We start from the raw sequence: 21,420 nt of genomic DNA, 5'->3' as shown, positions 1-21,420 counted from the left end.
TTCATACTTAATTAATTTACAATTCTTTAATTTTAAAGGACTTCTCAAATTGCTTCTTTTTAAGGCCCAACTGTTATGCACAAGTTTATATAAGGCTATTTGGCAAGCTCTAATAATAAGGCAGGACAAACGCTCAATGGATATTTTTTTCTAGACTGTTTGGCATGGCTTCTTGAGTTCATCCACCGTGAGATGAACTGAAAATATGGATTTATTATATCTGTGACCTATTTCTTACTCACATGAATTTAGAAATGAATATGCCAAGAATAATGTGTGTATGTGCATGAATATGCCAAGAATAATGTGTGTATATGCATGAGTGTGTGTGTGTGTGTGTGTGTGTGTGTGTGTGTGCGTGCGTGTGTGTGTCTGTGCATGTGCGTGTGTGTTTTAGGAATAAAAGGAACATTCCCTCAAAAATAAGAATTTCAAATCTAGTCAGAAAATAATTTCAAAGCGACATTTCTCATACAGGATATTTAAAATGAGCATTTCAGTGAATAAAGGCAAAAACTGGTTCTTAGACCAACTGGTTCTTAGAACTTATTTCAAGTAAGTAGTTGTAGGCCCTTGGGAGAGGATTCAGGAGTCTGCAGAAAGAATGCTATTTATTTATCTATTTATTGACTGTGGTGATGTAGATTGAACCCAAAGTTTACACAGAGCTCCTTCTCAACCCTTTTCATTTCTTCTTTTGGTTCATGATTTTTAGAAAACTTTTATTAATGTGTATTTGCAGTCCATAATGATTGCATTCACTGGAAGGGATATATATATATATATATATATATATATATATATATATATAAAGTATATAATATATTTCAAATTTTTCTCCCCTCACTCTCCACCCTCTTTTTTCTGAGCATCAGATTCATTTATTTATAAGACTAATGTAAATTACCATATATACAGATTGAAAACAAGACTAATAGTCCAAAGAACATATGAAATGATTGTACTAGGAACATGTAAAATAATTGTACTAAGTCAAGGTAAACTCTTAGATACATTGTCTGAACTTGATTATCAATTTTCACCTACCTGTCTTTTAATTCATTATGTGTGTATATTTATAAATACGCATATATAAATACACACATATATGTGCATAAAGAACCATGGTTCTATCAAAGACTGAACTGTATGAGAACTGAATCTTTTTCTCCACAAGGTCAACAATGAACCTAAACATTGAAATTCATTACATTCCTTTCCAACTCAGTTTATGATCAGAATTATGGAAAGAATTAAGTTCCTGAACCAAGGTACCACTATAAACAGAGTTTACCCCAAGAGCAAAATCCTACATACATTTCAGCACTTCATAAGACTAACAAATATCTGGAAGGAAGTGACCACCACATTGAGCAGCTCTTGTAACTGTAGAGGACAAAGGTAACATATCAAGCTCATAATGTCTCAATAAGTTTGGCATAAAAATATATAAACAAGTATTTTTATCTTGCTGTATACATTTTTGAAAGTCTATTTATTACAGCAAAGTGAACTGAATCTTGATAAATATGCTGCAATATTCTTATCCCCAGGAACAAATTTTCCTGAAGAAAGCAGATCTTTGTGGTCTCAGTATTATTTAGCATAAAACAGGAAAACTATCTATATGATATAAAAGATTGATCCATCATTCAATATAGATAGATAAATAGATGGACAGACAGATAGATATTATCAATGTAAAATTTTATCACTTCTGATAGTCATACACATTCAGTTTCCTAATCACTATGACAGGAGGATAGAAATATTGATTTTGTTAAAAATGAGCAGTTTTTGAGCAGTTACATGTTTTTAAGAAAAATTGAGAATGAAATAGAATTCTCACATACTCACCTTTCTTAGTTTCAGCCATATTGCACATTTCTGGCATATTTGTTGGGTTAATGAATTGATGTTAATACGTGTTATTAATATAATGTTCTATATGTACAGCTTTCATTCTTGTGTCGTAAGTTGAATGACCCTGACAAGCATGTAATGTATTGTATTCATGATAGGAACATCCATATACTTGTCATTTTGAGATAGGACTTAGTGGCATAGCACTTGCCCAGAAACAGTAAGACGCTGACTTAAATCCCCAGGTACAGACGCACAGACACACACAGACACACACACACATACACATACACACACACACACCTGTATAAGTTCTACCTAATTATCTCCACTTATCTTTGTAGAAATGCCTGGCAGTCTTTGATCTATGTATTCTCCCTACCTTTTACCTTTTTACCATAAAATTTACCTTTTCCAGAATGTCACATATAAAAATCACACAATAGATCACTTTTTGGATTGGTTTATTTCAATTAACAACATGTATTGCAATTTCTTTCATACATTTTCTTGACTTCATAACCCATTTTCTTTATTTTTGAATAATATTTCACCATTTGAATCTATTACATATTTTGTTTTCCTTTATTTATCAATTGAGTATTTTACTTGCTTCCAAGTTTTAGTAGTTGTAAGTAAAGCAGTTATAAGCACCTGTGTGTACATTTTTGTGAGAATATATATTTTAACAAGTTTATATTAATACCAAGAATTACTGAATCATATGGAATGATATGTATCATACGTAATCATATGTAATGTTTATTTTTGTAAGAAACTGCCAAAGTGTCTGATGGAGTATCAGTGAATGAGTTCCTGATTTTCCTCATCCTTAACAGCATTTGATCTTGCCAGTGCTTTGGGTTAAAGTCATTCTAAATAGATATGCACTGATATATCATCAACAATTTGCAGATTCCTAATTAACTATGATGATAAACATCTTTTCATCTGTTTACTTGTTGCATAGATATCTCTGGTGAGGTATTTGTTTATACACTTCGTAGCTGAGTTTTTTGATTACTTTTTTAAACATTCAAGAGTAAAATTTACAAAGGCTTTCTAAGATTTCAAAAGCAAATACAGTACCTAAATATCTTATTTAGATAAGCACATTAGATTCCAATATGATACTAATTATATAAATACTACTTGATTATTTTAACAATTATTAGTTTTCTTATAAATTTTCTATTAAACCACTCATGTTTTGAAATATTTGCCTCATAAAATAGGTACTAACAGTTCTTGGTAAAAGATTTCTCATGTTTACAATTAATGAGATTTTATGACAAATTTCAACTGTGAAATTAAAATAAAGTACATTATGAATAAAAATTTTAATTTGAACCAAAACCAAATTAACTAGTGATATAACTTTGTAAAAATATTATTAAGTTTATGTGTAAGTAGAAAACAATTTTGAATACTTAGCATTGCATAAAGTTCTAGTGACTATAGTTTGAAATAAGTGGTATTAGGTTGCTCAGCCCAGAGGTGTCTAAGCAATATTATTATTAAGCCTATTTTTTTCATTGTTTTCAGTGTTGTGTCCTTTTAACCATAGACATTTTAAATTTACTTTGAGCTATTTCTCTCCATCAATACAGATAATGATCTGATTTAAGGCTGACCTTCATTCTAAAATTAACTATGATAATAGGCAAAATTGATTGGCTGCTGTTTCCCAGGCACTGTGCTCCAGTATTTTATATAAACTTTGTCATTTACTCCTTCTAATAACCAGAAAAGTAGGCATTGTTGTACCTAACTTTATAGACAGGTACATTGAAACATTAACAAGTCTAGAGCATACTTTATTTCTAGGCTTCCCTTTTTAAAGTTATAATGTGTATTCCAGCCAATGTAATTTATATAAAATATAATCACACACTTTTTCATTTAAAAACTTTGTAGTCAGTTTCTACGTCCTGTAGGTTAAACTCGCTGAACTGTAAAAATGGAGCTTCATAATTTACTCCAATGTAAGTATTAATTTTGTATGTTGCTATGATCTATGACAAAAGCAGGTAGATAGAAATTGACAAGCCTCTAGCCAATCTTATTTAAAAAGTAAAGAAAAAGTTCAAATTCAGGCAAAAATGAATGAAAAGGGTGAAGTCACTACAGGTCTTGTGGAAATATAGATCATCAATACCTATTTCAAAAATTTCTACTCTCATAGTCTTGATAACACAGAAAAAATGGGCAGGTTCCTAGAAACATATGAATTACCACAGGTAGGCCAAAAGATACAAAACTGCTGAATAATACAATTTCAATTAATGAAATGGAAAATGTAATTAAATGCTTACCAACAAATAAAAGCCCAGGTCCAGAGGGATTCACTGTGGAATTCTACAAGAAAATCAAGACTATTTAATATTGACAAACCTCAAAATCTTCAATGAAATTGAAACAGTTCTCCCTAACTCATTCTTGGAAACAAACATTACTCTAATACCAAAACCTGAGAAAGATACGACCAAAAATGAGAACTACAGTCCAATCTCCTTAATGAACATAGATGCAAAAGATCTCAATAAAGTTTTGGCAAACAGAATGCAGTAAATCATCAAGATTATACATCGTGAAGAAATGGAGTTCATCCCATGAATACAGGGTTGGTTCAACATACAGAAATCAAAAAATGTAATCCACCAAATCAATAGAGCCAAAAGTAAGAACCACATGATCATTTCTATAGATACAGAAAAAACTTTTGATATGGTCCAACACTTATTCATGATAAAAACCTTACATAAAATTGGAAAAGATGGTCTTTACTTCAATATGATAAAAGCCATCTATGATAAAGCAACAGCCATTATCATATTAAATGGCCAAATGCTGAGAGCCTTTACCCTAAAATCAGAAACAAGTTAAGGATGTCCATTATCACCATTCCTATTCAATATACTGCTGGAAATACTAGTCAGAGCAATTAGACAAGAGAGAGAAATAAAAGGAGGAAGGATAGAAAAAGAAGAGGTTAAATTTTCATTATTTGCAAATGACATGATACTCTACATAGAAGACACCCAAAACTCCATTGAAAGACTCCTAGCCATAATAAATAAATTCAGTAATGTAGCTGGATACAAAGTCAACACTCAAAAATCAGTAGCATTCCTATACACTAACAACAAAATCATTGATAGAAAAATAAGAAAAGCCACACCCTTCACAATAGCATCCAACAAAATGAAATACTTAGGAATTAATCTAACAAAAAAGGCAAAATATCTATTCAGGGAAAATTATAATCCCCTGAAAAAAAATTGAAGAAGACCTCAGAAAATGGAAAGATATCCCTTGTTCATGGATAGGAAGAACAAACATTGTGAAAATGGCCATTCTTTCACAAAACAGATAAAGAGATTTAATGCAATTGCAATAAAAATGCCACTAGCATACCTCACAGATCTAGAAAAATCACTCCTAAAATTCATCTGGAACCAGAAAAGTCCTAGAATAGAAAAGGCAAATCTAAGCAACAAAGGCAAGCCTGGAGGCATCACAATCCCAGAGTTGAAGTTATACTACAAAGCTGCTATAATAAAATCAGCATGGTACTGGAATAAAAACAGACCTGAAGATGAATGAAATAGATTATAAGGTACAACTAAAACCACAAAAACACTCATCTACCTTATCTTTGATAAAGGGGCCAAACATATTCACTGGAGGAAAGATAGTTTCTTCAATAAATGGTGCTGGAAAAAATGGTTCTCCATATGCCAAAAACTAAAAATAGACCCGTATCTGTCACCATGTACTAAACTTTAAATAGATCAAAGATCTAAATTTAAAACAGAAACACTAAATCTGTTGGAAGACAAAGTAGGTAAAAATCCAGAAACATACGAGTAGGTAGAGAATTCTAGAACAAGAATAAAACTGCATGCAAAATACTTCACAGAATCAACTGGGATTTTATCTTATCACAGAGTTTTTCCATGTCAAATGAAATTTCCTGCATAGTGAAAAGAAAATCCAAAATTTGGGAAAAATCTTAGTGAAAAGTCCCTCAGACAAAGGACTTCCGTCTAGAACATATAAAGAATTTTTTAAAAATCAGGTCCCTAAAATTCAAAGATCTAATCCAAAAAATGGGCATCTGAGATTAATATACAGTTATCAGATGAAGAAATACAAATGGCAAATAAATACATGAAAAAATATTCAGCATCATTGGTCATTAGAGAAATACAAATTAAAATAGCACTAAGGTTCCATCTCACTCCAGAAAAACTGGCCGGGATAAAGAAAAGTACCAACAGCAAAGGCTGCAGTGGCTGTGGCAAAAAAAGGAATTCTTCTGTACGGTTGGTGGGAGTGCAAACTAGTGCAGTCACTGTGGAGGTCAGTCAGGAGAATCCTCAAATGCTGGGACTAGAGATCCCATTTAATCAAGGTATTTCAATGTTGGGCATATTCCCAAAAGAATTAAAACATCATACCACAGTGATATATGTGCACCCATGTATATGGCAACAAAATTTGTAATAACCAGATCTTGGAAACAACCTAAATACCAATCAACTGAGGAATGGATAAAAAAGATGTGGTATTTTTATACAATGGAGTGCTACTCTGCTAAAAAGAATGATCACATTGAGGTATTTATAAGTAAATGGATGCAACTTGAGACTATACTCATCAGTGAAATAAATCAAACTCACATGTGTAAATACCGTATAGTCTCCCCAGTATAAGAAATGGCAAGAGTATATAAGATATAAAAAACTCAATACACAGTGAAAGGACAAGAATCTGCTTAAAGTGGAAATATAATATCTCAAGAATAATTAGGAAAAATAAAAAAGAAGGGAAAAGAAAAATTGTCTAAAATTATATGAGCAAACTTAGGATAGCTAAGGTGATTTGCTACAAATTCTGTAAGTTCTTTGAACAAAATAGTTAACAGTCATAGGATTGGAACAATTATGCATATTTTTGTATGGTGCTCTGGGAAACTCTTGAAGACCATTATGTAAAATAACAACCCTAGTTATGCTCATACCATCTTGTTTTGAAGGCCTATATTGTCAATGTTCTGGGTTCTTTGCTATTGTTGTTTATATGTTTTTTTATTTCATGTTTTTCTAGGAATTGTTTTGTTTTGTCTTGTTTTGTTTTGTTTTGTTTTTTCCTCTAATACAGAAAGAATAGGTATACATGTAGAGACTTACACATGCCTATAACTTCTAAACAGTTCATTAGAATCAATTATACAATGCACAATGAAATGAGCAGCTACTTTGAAAAAAAAAAAAAAAAAGAGATACTAAGGTACCCAGTGCTGATCCCATAGCATCATGATGTGAAAGCCAGAAATATTTTATTCTTTGTTCAGAATGATTTCAGTGTGTTTTTTGTTGTTTAATTTCTACATACATGAAGAGAGTGAAAGACATTATGGCAGCCTTTGTTGACTTTCCTATTGTTTTGTCTTGAAGACCTAAAATGCCTTCATCATCCTGTTCTGATCAGTTTTATAAATATTTTGTTTTGCATGAATTCATTCTGTGTGAAGTTATGGACAATTATTTGAAAGAAAAAAAAATGAGACAATATGATAGGCAGTGAAGATCTCCAGTTGTATTGCTTTGAAATCTGTGTCTTTTATATTGTTTTCTTATGACATTTTGTTCTATTTAATTTTATCCTCCTTAAATTAAAATGTAAAAAAAAAATTTAAAAACTATGATGTTCAAAAATATCCATTTCCTAATTAATGTACTAAATATTGTATTACACAAAACCTTGAGAAAGAATATAAATAAAAGATTAATCCATTTTTGTAAAATATTCATCTTATATATTCATTTTAAAAAGAAAAAGCTCTCATTTTCAAAATCATCACAATTTTTCACTTTCATTTTTTTGTCATTTTTATATATAGTTCCATGTACTAATGTATAATAAAATGTTTCCATTAATATTTTGATATGATATATTCTGGTAAATAGTAACTGGCAAATGTCAAAGATTTAATTAATATTTTAAAACAGGTTTATCTGCTTTAAAGTAACTATTAATACAGTTTTATCACAGCATTACCAAAACTTTTCAACTAAGATGCATGAGAAATCAACATTTGAGAAAGACTGCTTCCTTTGTGACCTCAGCTTTTCCATGGATGGATGTGTCATGACATGGATTCACAAATCCTTGTCTATTATAAGTTTTCTGCATAATAAATTCTATGTGATGGAACTTTCATTTAGCATTCTTTTAGACTTTAAGCATCCTGGCAGAATAAAATATACTCCTAAAAGATAACAAAATTTTTCATTTGCTCAAAGTTAGGCATTGATTTTATAAGCATCAATTAGTAAATTAAAAATAAATGGCCTCCCCATGATTTTACTGTAATAGTTACTTACCCTAAATCTTTGAAGGTCAATTTGTGTTTTCAATTTGTTTTGTTGCTACATTGTGCTCTATTTTAGATTACTATTTTAGCATCTGTTGCATTTACTGTAGTAAATTATACTTTTAATTATATATCATATTTTATATAATGATATGTAAGGGCATTTACTAACCAGAGGTGGGGTGGTGCACAAAAGTCACTAACATGCTGGAGAGATAGAAGACCCAGTCGGTGCTGAAAGCTGCATAACAAGAAGGATCAGTCTTGCAGCACCCCTCCAAGGCTGAAGGCCTGGAGGTCACTGGTGTAAGTGCCTGGCAAGAAAGAAGAAACTGGAATGTGGTATCCGTACATTCACATGAGGGCAACAGCAAAAGATGCACCCACCTGAAGTAGAATGAAACTTTAAAAAATGTACCCACCTTCTCCCTTCTACTTATTTTATTCCATCTGGACCGCAAGGCTCTTGAATGGTGGTGGATGGTGGGCTTTCCTCCCTCAATTTGCCGGATGAGACAAATTATCTCCAGAAACACAGACAGGCTTAGAAGTGAGCTCTACCAAACTGTTAGGCTATTCTTAATCTAGCTAACAATCATGATTAATAGCCAAATCTTTTCACAGAGTAAAATTTGAGCTAGAGCTTTTCAAATTTAGTTTATTCCTCTGTTTCTGGCTCATATCACTGTATTCAAGCAATAATATCATAGCCAGGGAATTCAAAACAAAGTTCTCCAAATGACAAAGGTGAATCTAAACAATGCCATGGTACTGTAGAGAGAAAAACAAAATTATCTTTCTGAAGCCAGGCCAAAGTGAACTCATCTAATTCCACTGCACAAGTAGAGGATATTTGTTAAATGCCACTAGGTGCTTATTTCCCAATATAAACACGAGCATCATTCTGAACCCAGTTCTAAGCCATGCTCCCCATTCATGCAGTGCTTTATGGCACTCTAAGTGCAATACAACTGAAGTAGTTAATGGTAGTTCTGATGATATAAAAGCTCTTACTGTGGTTTTTCTGTTGTTGAAAGACATGTCATCAACATTCTGTCAAAGACCCTTGATCAAATCTAACAAGTGTCAAGTTATATTTACCTGGAGGCAGGAATCATTTCCAAATGACTGCAGGATGCGCCTCCAGTTTCAAAATCCATCAAAATTCTCACATATTGGAATCAGTCAGAGCAGCAAAATCTAAGCAATGAAAAAAGTACAAGCAACAATCTTTGAACAAGGCTTTAGGAGTAGAAATTAAATATGAAATAAATTTTGCTTCATTAAAAAATGAAAATTAATCTTTAATATTAAGTAAAAGGAAATAAAATGATCAAACTTAGAGGGCTGGGGGGAGGATGGGTTATAAAACCGAGTGTTCCTTCTCTGCTTAGCAAAGAAATTTAACAACAGTATAAATTCTGAAGTAAATGAGGTTTTAAGTAATGATGTTTTTGGATTTTTATTCCTTGAAAATATATTAGCTGTGTTCTCACCTTGTTTTACATTACATATATTTTACCCTTTAGTGTGGGTTATTTGATAACTTTTACAATGAAAATTACAGCTGGGCATAATATCATATACCCATAATCCCAGTATTCTGGGAGACTGAGGCAGGAGAACTACAGTTTCAAACCTAGCCTGGAAAACAACAAAACTCTGTTTAAAAATACAAAATTTTAAAAAGAGCTGAGTTGTAGCTAGATGCAGCCTGGCAACAAAATGACATCACACATTTTGGTTAGTTGTGTGAATACTGATGGTCTCACAGATTCAAAGCATTGGAAAACAAGTTAAACGATGATAGATTTATCCAACATTTACTAGAGAATAAAAACTCTATACACTTTGGTACATTTCTATCTGAACCTTTGAGTATGTGTTTTGTTGTTGTTCAAGTATTTATTCATTCAGAAAATACAGCACTACAGTTTATTATATGTCTGGAATGACTCTAAGCACTAGGACTAAGTACTATTTTAATAATAAATTATAAGCCTAATCTTTCTACAGAGCAGGCATTAACTCTTTCTCTTCATTTCTTGATGAAGAGAAAAAAGTTAGTTTTATATAGTATCATGAATAAATTAAAACCAATTAATATTATATATACACTGACTCAACTAGCAATAATATAGATACTAACTGGCCTCTCCAGGAAGTGATGCTTGAACTACAATTTCACGAGAGAAAGCCAACTATAAAATTACTTGTGAAGGCAAAAGTTTAAGTGTTAAATCAGACAGGGACAAGATTCTGAAGCAAACACAAATATGGAACAATCGAGGAAGAACATTTCATTAGCAACTTTTTGTTGTAGGTTGTGTCTGAATGTTTCCCCAAAGTTTCATCTAGTTTTATATGTGGCTATATATGACTGAATCTAGAGTGTGTGAATGATTCATGGTGCACTGCAGGAATTAAAGATGCTGAGATCAAGGGTGCTGGATCAGACCATTGACTGAATTGTCATCACCCTAATCCTAGTAGACCAAATGTAATATATGAAACAGAAAAAGGCTTGTGTCTTCCTTTCCATGCTTGATTGCTCTCACCTATCTGCTTGTCATGAACTAGTTCTCCTCTGTGATGTTGCTCTGCCATGTGGCTCTCTTGCCTTAGAGCTAGGTGGTTGTGGACTGAAACCTTTACAAACTGTGAGCTAAGTAAACATTTTCTCCTCTAATTTTGGGTGTTGGATATTTTGTCTCAGCAAAGAAAAGTAATCATACAGCCAATTTTCAAAAAATGAAACAAACACTAAACCCAAACAATTTAAAGGAGGCAATGTTTACTTTGGATTACGATTTCTGTAGGCTAGTCCATGCATAGTCACCTGGTTCTAGTAAGGCAATGACCTAGTGAAGGAACATGAGGAGGAAAGCTTCAAAATCCATCACAACCAAAATGCACAGAAAGAGATACCATGGGCAAAACACACCATTCCAGGTCACACTCCAGTGATAAACCTCTTCTGACTAGGCCCCCAAATGTGACATGTTCAGTTATTAACTGTATTAATTCACATGTTATTCACATGTATTAATCCACGTTAGTCACATGTATTAATTCACTGGTGAGACTAGCTCCCCATAATCTAATCCCAATCCAAAGCACAACTTCTGATCACATAAGACTTTGGGGGAGGGTGTTATACCTGAACAATAATATTCTGCATTCCTTTAGTGAAGAACTATTGATTTTGGAGGAGTCATGTTGTCTTGTTTGCTTTTGTTTCTTTTCACATTTCTTGTGTCTTTATATTGCAATTTGTGCATCTGTTGAGACAGGCAATCATTTGTTATAAATAATCACTTTCAATTTTATGTGTGGGTTTATTAGTGACTGGTCTCAAATAATAAGATTCAATATTCAGTAGTACTCACAGAAGATAAAGTATACCGAAGTAACAATGACAATATAAAGACACTCAAATATAGCAAGCATTAGTGAAAATCAATAACTATACCACCATTAACAATAAAAAAGAAATACAATTAATTAAAAGATTAGAAATTAACAATGTTTAATAATAATGATATATTAATATGGATTAGGAAGAGAAAGGAATAAATAGAAGATTTTGAAAAGATGAGAAAGAAAAGAAGAGAAAAGGAAAGTGAGAAAAAATCCAAGAATAAGTACATAAATAGAGCTACTTAACAGTAATTTAAAAATCATAAAAAATAAATAAATATAAAAGAAAAGCAAAGAAAACAGTACAAAAAAATCCTTCATATCAGATATCATAATCTATAGAGTTTCTCTTCAGAATTTGTAACATTGGAATTCATCAGCTATTGTTATGGTTTTGTCTAGATGCCCCCCCCCTAAACCTCAAGCAGTTATACAGCTTTCTTGGTGATGACTGAATCTAGAGTGTCATTGATTCATTGCTGAAATGAAGATTGCTGGGATACAGGGAGTGTAATAGCTGGATCAGTTCACTGATTGGATTGGCATCACCTTAATTCCAGCAGTCTAAAGGCCAGAAAGAGGCTTGACTCCCTTTCTGTTCTCTTCTGTGCTTTTGCTGTCTCTATGAAAAGCTGCCCCTCTGCCATGTGCCACACTGCCTTGGAGTCAGCTGATTATGGACTGAAACCTACAAAGTGAACTAAATAAACATTTTCCCCTTTAATTCTTAGTTAATTTCTCATTGCTAAGACAAAAGTACCCAACACCTACATGTTAAATAAAGAAAGGTTTTATTTTATGTCACAGTTTGTAGAAGTTTCTGTTCATGGTGTGGCAGGCAGAAAGTAGCAAACTCAGGTGGGAGCAAAGATGCTGGACAGATAATAGCTGGTTACAGAGGCTCCCTGAGATAGTCAACTTAGAATTCAACATATACAATGTGGCGAGCCCGTAACAGAGGGAGATGAATTGTCTTTTCCAAGAAGAAACTAAGATAAGAAGAACCAATCAAACATACAGTCCCAGTGCTATTATTAGAACAGCTAAAGGATCAGTGCTCCCACCACAGCGGGTGACTTGCTGAGCAGTCCAAGGTCCTGCCACTTTGACTCGCAAGAGGAACAGTCACACTGGGGTCAGAGGCCAATCACTCAAATGGAGAGCTGAGCTGGCGAGGAGCCTGCATTGACCTGTGGTGAGTGATGGGAGTGGTGCCACTCCACAGGAAGGGGAGTGCCTGTGGATGACATTCTGGGACCAGGCAGGACTGGCAAGTACAAAGGGCAGCAGTGACTTCTGCCAGTTGTTCCTTTCCTGAATGGGATTGGTGGTATGAGCTAGGCCTGGGTCATGTGACCTGGATAAGACCCAATTGGTTATTCAAAATCAACTCCGTAGAGTGGTGGCATAAACTAATGCAGAGAAACTCAGAAGTTTGATTAACCTGGAGGGGAAGTGGCACATAGTAATACAGTGCAGGACTCAGCAATATGACTGATCCCAAGGTGAGAGGCCAGCATACACTGCCCCTGTCTGCAATTCACTAGCACACTACACTGGGAAGGGTAGCCAGCATGCTTCAAAAGAATTGTAATCAACAAAGAAAGAAACTGGGTCCTCCTGGAAGAAACAAAAAAGATAGGAAGAGGAAACAACAAGAAAATGTCCCCAGGCCCCAACGCTGAGAACACTGACCCAGGATCGGTAAATACAATGGAGAATGAGAACAGCAAAAAAGCAATATCAGACACAGCATCAGTGGATATAAAGAGATATCTCTGGGACCTCATGTACAAGTTCAAAAGTGAAATATTTAGCCAAGTAAAGCAAGATGTAAAAAGATTAATAAAACAGATGCTAAGCACCCCTGAGGCAAACACAGAGGAAGAAGGGAGAAACTCAAACAAAAGAGAAGAATTTGATGAAGAATATAAAGAAAATACAGAATACATGAAGCAGATTTAGAGATCACCAGGAAATTAAAAACTCTATGGAAAGATAGTAAATTTTCTTGAAAGAAACTAAGGATAGATTATCCAAACTGGAGGTCAGTTTTGCAGCATAAGATTGTGAAAGGGAAAACATTTAAAATAACAAGGAAACAAGCAGTAACAAAATGAAGGCTAAAAGGTGACAAGAGGATCTACAACTTGAGAATAAAGAATGTGAATGAAGAAGCAGGGGTACAAACAAGGAACTACAAAGGCTGTTCACAGAAATAATTAAGGAAAACATTCTAAACATAGGAAAAGGAAATTATATTCTCATGTATGAGGCATACAGAACACCAGACACCTACTACTAAAACAGAGCTACACCCAGGCATATAATAATCAAGATCCCAGGAATTCAATATAAGAACAGAATGTTAACAACTGTTAGAGACAAGAAACAGGTAAACTATAAAGGAAGGCCCATCAGAATAATGGCAGACTTCTCGACACAAACAATCAAGTCAAGAAGAAACTGGAGCAAAATATTCCAAGCCCTGAAAGAAAATTACCTCCAGCCCAGATTGACATTCTCTGCTAAACTGTCTCTTGAAATTAATGGAGAAACAAAATGTTTCCAAGACAAAGAGGAACTTGGGAAATTCACAACCACCAATCCAACTTTACAGAGAATACTGCAGGGCATTCTAGAGAGAGAGAGAAAAGTACTAGGATTCCAGGATCAGTGGCAGAGAAGCCTCAATGAATAGAGCAGAAAACAGAATGAAGAAGATAAGCAGACAACTGATGGCAAAAAAGAGCATAACAGAAATGAGGCAGAGAAAGTTGGTTATAATCCCTAATATAGATGGCCTTGATACACTAAATTAAAAAAAAAAAAAAAAAAAAAAAAAAAGAACCGCATGTGGAATAGATCAGGAGGCAGGGTCCTATGAGATGCTATTTATAGGAAATATAATTAACATTAAAAAGACTAAATGGACTGAAAATCAAATATGAGAAAACAATGCTCTATATGACAGAGAACCAGAGAGTAATTGGGACAACTAGACCAGTATTTGTGGATAGATTGGAAAGACAGACTTTAATAGGTAAAGGAATACAATTAGAGATCAAGTCCTGGAGAGAGAAGGTTTGGAACCACTTAGGTAAATAACAGCAGGTTGCCCCTCCCCCCGAACTTAAAAACAAGGGTCTTGGTTAGACCCAAAAATGCACAGTGTACCCTGGGGAAGTGAAAGGGGAGGGAGGGCCTTAAAAAAGATGGCAGAAGATGTTGTTGATAGTGTATCTAGATTTAAAACCCACATTAATCGCACCACTCTACTTAGATAGATTTTATTATTTTTGGTAGACTTTATTCTTTCTCAGTTTGTCTACTTCCATAAGATTTGAGGGCACCGACAGCTATCCCCAAAACATCAGGATATAGCACAGTAATCATCTTTAATTTCCTATTATCTTAATCTGGAGCCCTGTATGACTTATACTGTTTTATCGTGACTGAACTTTGTTAAATCTGGTTTGTTTTATTGCTGTCTGGTATTGACAGATTTTATTCAAAGCTTATATGATTAACAATATCATCTGAGAGTATAGGCAACTACACTGAAGATGAGAAGACTCTGTGATAAACATTCTGGTTTGATAACTGCCTGCTTTTGAAGTTTTATACTATATACAAAGTTGTGTTTTTATTAATACTGTTATGTACTGATATATTCAATTATACTATGTCTGATGATATAGCCAATTCTATTGGAGATAATAAGAGACAACACAGGAACTTTGGTAAAACTCCTTGTATAACGATATTATATGTCTTTTTCATTTCATGTGTTCATATGAATGTGTTTTGTTTTGTCTTGCTTTATTTTGTTTCTCCCTATAATATAGAAAGTTATAAATACATGTTAAGACTCATGCATGTGTAGAATCTGTAAACAGTTTATGAGAACTGATCTTATGACACATGATGAAATGAACTGATACTTTGAAGAAAGAGAGACACTAAAGTACCCAGTGTTGATCCTGGAGTGTCATAATGTGACACCCAACAATAGTATTATACTTTGTTCAGAATGACTTTACCCTGCTTAGGTTTGTTCACTCTCAACATAATTGAAGATATGGATAACTTCATGTATGTTTAAATGTATAGGATTGATAACCATATTTCTATGTTTTTGTCAGATAGTTGAACAGAACTGCTTGCAGTCTCACTGTTTGAATCCCCAATTTATGTGCTCCACTTTATTATCTTGAATAACTGTCTGTACAAGGACATCTGTAATCATCAACTGGTGATTTATTTCTGTTTATTTTTTTTCTTTGAAAGTATGTATTATTTCTATCCATTTAATGTTTTCTTTAATATCTCTCTAAAATTTTTTTTTAAAAACAACACCCAGTGCTGATCCTGGAGTGTCATAATGTGACACCCAGCAATAGTATTATTCTTTGTTCAGAATGACTTTAGCCTGCTTTAGTTTGTCTAATCCCAACATAAATGAACATATGTTTAACTGCATGTATGTTTAAGTGTATAGGATTGACAATCACATTACTAAGTTTTTGTTGGATAATTGAAAAGAACTGTTTGCAGTCTCGCTGTTTGAATTCCCACTTTACATGTTCCACTTTTGTATCTTGGACAACTATTTGTAAAAGGACAGTATGTAAACATTAACTAGTGATTTGTTACTGTTTATTTTTTCTCTGAATGTATGTATTATTTATATCCATTTTCTGTTTTTAGTCTTTCTTTAAATAAAATTTTAAAAATTGTATCAAAGCTGTAAGCATGTCAAACCTGTTTACTGTCTCACTTTATATTCCATCCAGGTTATTGTGTCACCCACACTCAGGGTGGGACCCCTTTATCCACATCCAGAATTGTACTACATCCTTTTAGTTATCACAAATCCTTAATCCCACACCACACTCCCTAGATCCAGCTACTCCTGAAAAGTTCCACTTATGAGCATGTGAAGTTTTCCAGGGAATCTAGATGTGTCATAACACCACCCAGGTATGTGGACTGGGCAGTGAGGCACATGGGAGACATATTGAACTTTTATCCCATCCCACTTTTCAGGTGGGGCCTGTAGAGATGCTGAGCCCTGCTCCACCTTTTTCTCTGGGAAGAGACAGACAAAGATAAATTACCTAACTCAGGTCTCCATTTATTCCAAATGTTTTTAGCTTTTTCCCTTCTGTTGTAAAGAGATCCACTGTTATTCTCAGCTAACTTTTAAATATGAGGGCCACTGAGTTCCTTACTTGCTGCAGAGATCTTCTGTCCATGAAAATAGGGATGTGGCAAATACCCAAGCAGTGTCATATCCCCAAATATTTGTTGGTGGTTTGGGAGAGTTAACAGGCGCTGAGTTCTGTACTGAAAGGAGGAATCAAAGAAACCAAGCAAAATTCAGTGAACCCAGTGTCCACTCTTTCAGACTGTGCCCCTTCAGAAAATAACTCAACGCGCCTCAATTTTCACTACCAAAAGACAGTGTTGCAGACCACTGTGCCCTTCATAGCTGAGCTCATCATTGCTTAAACTTCCCTGACAATCTGAGATGAAAATTCCTTTTCTGCACAAGTGTTTCACGTGGCTGCTTCCAACCCGTTCACTGCACAGAATACTCCACAGGAACCTGAAGTATGATTATTCTTTGACTCTGATTACTGCAGTAGCTAAATCTCAAACCATAAAAACCCTTTCAAGGTGTCTTCTAGTTATGATGTTCTAAAATCTGACAGGCATTGCAGTAAGCATCTTCTCCAAACTTGCCAGCCATGTGGGACAACTTCCATTTAAACTAAATCCTTGCACTGGGTTTATGGCTTGCAACAATTCCTCTGATGGTGAAATATGCTGGTCCATTTTTCATCCCTGGGGCTTTTCTGAATTGTCTTCTTGATGGATTTTGGTTGTTTTCCTCTCAAAAGCTAGCATTTGTGTGGTGGAACTTCCTACTTTTGTTTTCATTGCCTTTCTGACTCTCCTTCCTTTCTAGCTTTCCCATCATGTTTCCTCATTCTTTGAGTTCTTCTCTTCGCCTCTCCTCGCCTCCTCAGAATCTAGCTTCTTTTCATATCTCTTAACTCCTGCACCTATAGATTCACACAATGCATACTATTTTCCAACATCTTACATGGGACCTTTTTAATTTTTTAAGAAGATGCTGAGAAAAGCATGGAGATCATTCGACATTTTATGCCATTAAAGTATAAGACAACTAGAATGGTAAAAGTTAATACCATCTTTATTTATTAGAAGAGGTTTATAACATATAAATAGCTAAAATAATACCTTAACAAAAAAAATTCAAGCTATAAATTGCATACCTTTAAGTTAATTTTTGATTTATGTCCCTTTATGACTAAAATATTGCATTTATAGTTATACTATCAAATTCATAGAAATCTAAAAGACTGTATTCTCAGAATAGAAAAATCACAATATCAAAGTAAACTTAATAATTTTCAAGCAATTAGATAAGAATAGGTATGTATACACAAAGCAACCAATTAGAAAATATTTTAATTTGCTTTTTGTCTTTATATTAATCTCCTTGCTTATTTATATTTTCTTTAAAAAATTAGGAAGTCACTAACACATAAAAATAAAATTGAAATAGTTAGAACAGTAGCCCTTTAACAGGAGAGTAACATCAGACCATAAATTATAAACAAAATGTACTTTTTAAGAATATAACATTGTATTTATTTCCATCCATATCCATATATTCATAGTCAAATTATTTAAGATAGCTCATTTCACTTCAAGTTGTGCATTTAAAATTGAGGGAAACAACATACATGTATTCCAAATTTTCCCCTAATGGAATTACTTTCTGCATATGTAATACAATACTCTATCTTTTAGCTACTATACAAAAGAAAATTTTTAAGTGAACTGTGGTTTTTACACCACTATTTGTATGTTTTACACTATTTGTATGCTAACAACAGTTTTGAGATATTTCTGATGTTTTATTCTGTACCAATGACTGTCCAAAAAGAAACAATCTAAATATATTATTATTCCAAAAAAAAAAAAAGGAGAAAGGAGGAAAGAAAATCAAACAATGTAGAGGGAAAACTGTGTTCAGACAATGGGATAATAGTATTCTGAAGCCCCAGGTTATTGAAGAAGGAAACTTCTAGAGAGAAGTTTGGCCTTTGAGACTGCAAATGCCTCATGCTATTAACACTGCAAAGATTACTTTTTGAAACTGTTTATTCCTCCAAGTGAGGGGGGAAATCTTATGGCCAAAAGGAAATAGCACAGAATGAGTTTTCAGTGTGTTTTGAGATTTGGAGTTTGCTTTTCACCTTATTTTCTCGCAGCAGAAGATGAAACTTGGGAGAAAAAGCATGAATTTGGTTCATAGATGCAAAGGGAAAGAAAAGGTGGCAGGTTTAGTTAGAAAGGTCAAAGCGCTGCCAGAAGAAGTTTGTTTCCGTGTTCACAGAGTTGACTTGGTTGTTTTGATGTGTGAAATCTTTTCAACCAGCAAAATGTTGAGTTAGTTACTAAAGGGATCTAACAATGACTATAATAACAAAAATGTCTCTTTTAGCACAGCTCACTGTTAAGACTAAAGTGGACAAACACATTTATTGTTGTGTTGCTTCTGTAAAGATATAAATTATAATACAGTATGACTGTTATAGTCACTTTGGAGATAATAATTCTGATTAGATTCAGAGAAATCTAGGAAATTAATAGAGTACACTTCTGATTGTGTCTACAGGTATATCTAGAGACAACTGAATCATCTAACCACAACAGTGGATTAATCCTTTGGTGAGATAATCAATTGATGGCATTATTGAGAGATAAATGAACCTCAGAAATGGGGGTAAGAGGCAATGGCTCACGGAAGTGTGATATTTGTAACTACATTGATACTGTACTGTTTTCTACAACTTTTTTTCACATCACACTGCTTCCTGGCTACCAACACGTGAACAGCTTCTATTGTGTTTTACTACCATGGGTTTCCACCTCACTACAGGCTGAAAGCAGCAAAGCTTGCTAACCATGAATTGAAAACTCTGAAACTGTAGACTGAAATAAACCTTCCTGCCTTTAAGTTGATTTTGGCATAATGACAGGAACTTACTACCATTAGTATTTATTGCTGTCTTTATTAGCATTACTAAGAAGCTAAAGAAAGAAACAAGAAGCTAAAGAAAGAATTGAATTAACTGAGAGAGCTGAAGTGTTCTTTTTTCCTGCCTCAGTCTCTTTTTCCACTCACCTCTCCTCAATGATTCTCTGAGTCATTTGTTCTGGAGCGTTTATCTGCCAGGGCTTTTCTTGCCTTTAAGCTTATTTTATATGTTAATTTACTACCTACTGGGTCTATAGTTTAAGGCATTGAATGGAAAATAACCAAGCTGCATCTAAGAATGTAAGGTACAACATATTCTGTCAGTATTCTTCACATTGTACCCTGGACAAAAACAAATTAAAAAATGTTCACATAGAGTTTTAGAGGTGACTCTCTTGGCAATGTTCAGTAAGGAGAGGAAGATTCAAATTTGTGTATTTAGATAATCATGTTGCATCATCAATAATAATAAAAATATGGATTACGTTTCCTTAATTTAATTCAAGTCAAATATAATTAACAGCACATGTCCTTTCCCCAAATGACAGAATGGTGAAAATTTGTGTAATTGTCTCCACTTCAGGAAATAAACTCAACTTCTCCATCAGTCTTCTCAGTCCTGCAAATAATCTCAAGAGTGATACAACCTGCTCTCCTACTCCAGCATATTTGCAAAGATACAGTCTTTCAAATCCCATACATCCTGCTATGTGATCATCCTTAAAGTTTGAATATTAGCTCTGTTGTTGTTTTCTGTGCTGTCTTTATTAGCATTACTAATAAAGTTAAAATAAAAAGTTAGATAAAATGAGAATATAAGTTCTCATAAATGAGAATAAATGTTCTCATAAATGAGAACTTTTCTACTATAAGAATTCTGAAATGTCCATTTTTCTCTGTTTTTTATTGGCATTTTCATTGAAACCTCTACCTTGTGTTGCTTTCCATTTCATAAAGACAGTATACATGACTTTTAAAAAATGTTTTACTCTAGTCAAGACCCCTAACTGGTGGCACAATTTACATTTTATCCAATTTCCAAAATATATAACAGAAAGAGAGAATAATTCTTCATTTCCAGTTTTCCAATTGCCAATGATACAGTAAATGTTGCAACAATCTCAGTACAGGCCATTTTCCAAGTATTTGAGTATTCACAGTCTTTGCAATGACACTTTACACAATACTTGCATATCTATATCTATATTATCTATATCTATATCAATATGTGTATGTATATCTATATATACATATATATCTCCCAATGAGAAATGTTCTATTTATTCAGAGAAATGTCATTCAAATGGATAATGAATATCCATTATATGCCAACTGCACCTAACTACAAGCAATAATATTCTTACTAGCTAAGAAATGAACAATGAAGAACCAAGCATTTCCTTCTCACCATAAAGCTTATATTATGGTGGAGAAAGAGAGTTTAATTATCACCTATTAGAGACTAAAATGAACATCCTCCCAAATTCATAATTTGAAGTCCAAACCTGAAATATCTTAGAGTGTGCTGTGTTTAAATGCGCAACTTTTAAACAAGTAGCAAAGTTGAAGGAAAGACAAATAGAGTGGGCACTAATACAATGTGATGGATGTGTGCATAGTAAAAGAAAATTTGGATACAGAAAGACACCAAGGATATGAACACAGAGAAACACTC

Source organism: Cavia porcellus, unplaced genomic scaffold (assembly GCF_034190915.1).
Source record: "Cavia porcellus strain 051 isolate PalLab524CR breed Dunkin Hartley unplaced genomic scaffold, mCavPor4.1 scaffold_15, whole genome shotgun sequence".
Taxonomy (NCBI): domain Eukaryota; kingdom Metazoa; phylum Chordata; class Mammalia; order Rodentia; family Caviidae; genus Cavia; species Cavia porcellus.
The sequence above is the reverse complement of the archived record's forward strand: the minus strand, read 5'-3'. Positions refer to the sequence as shown.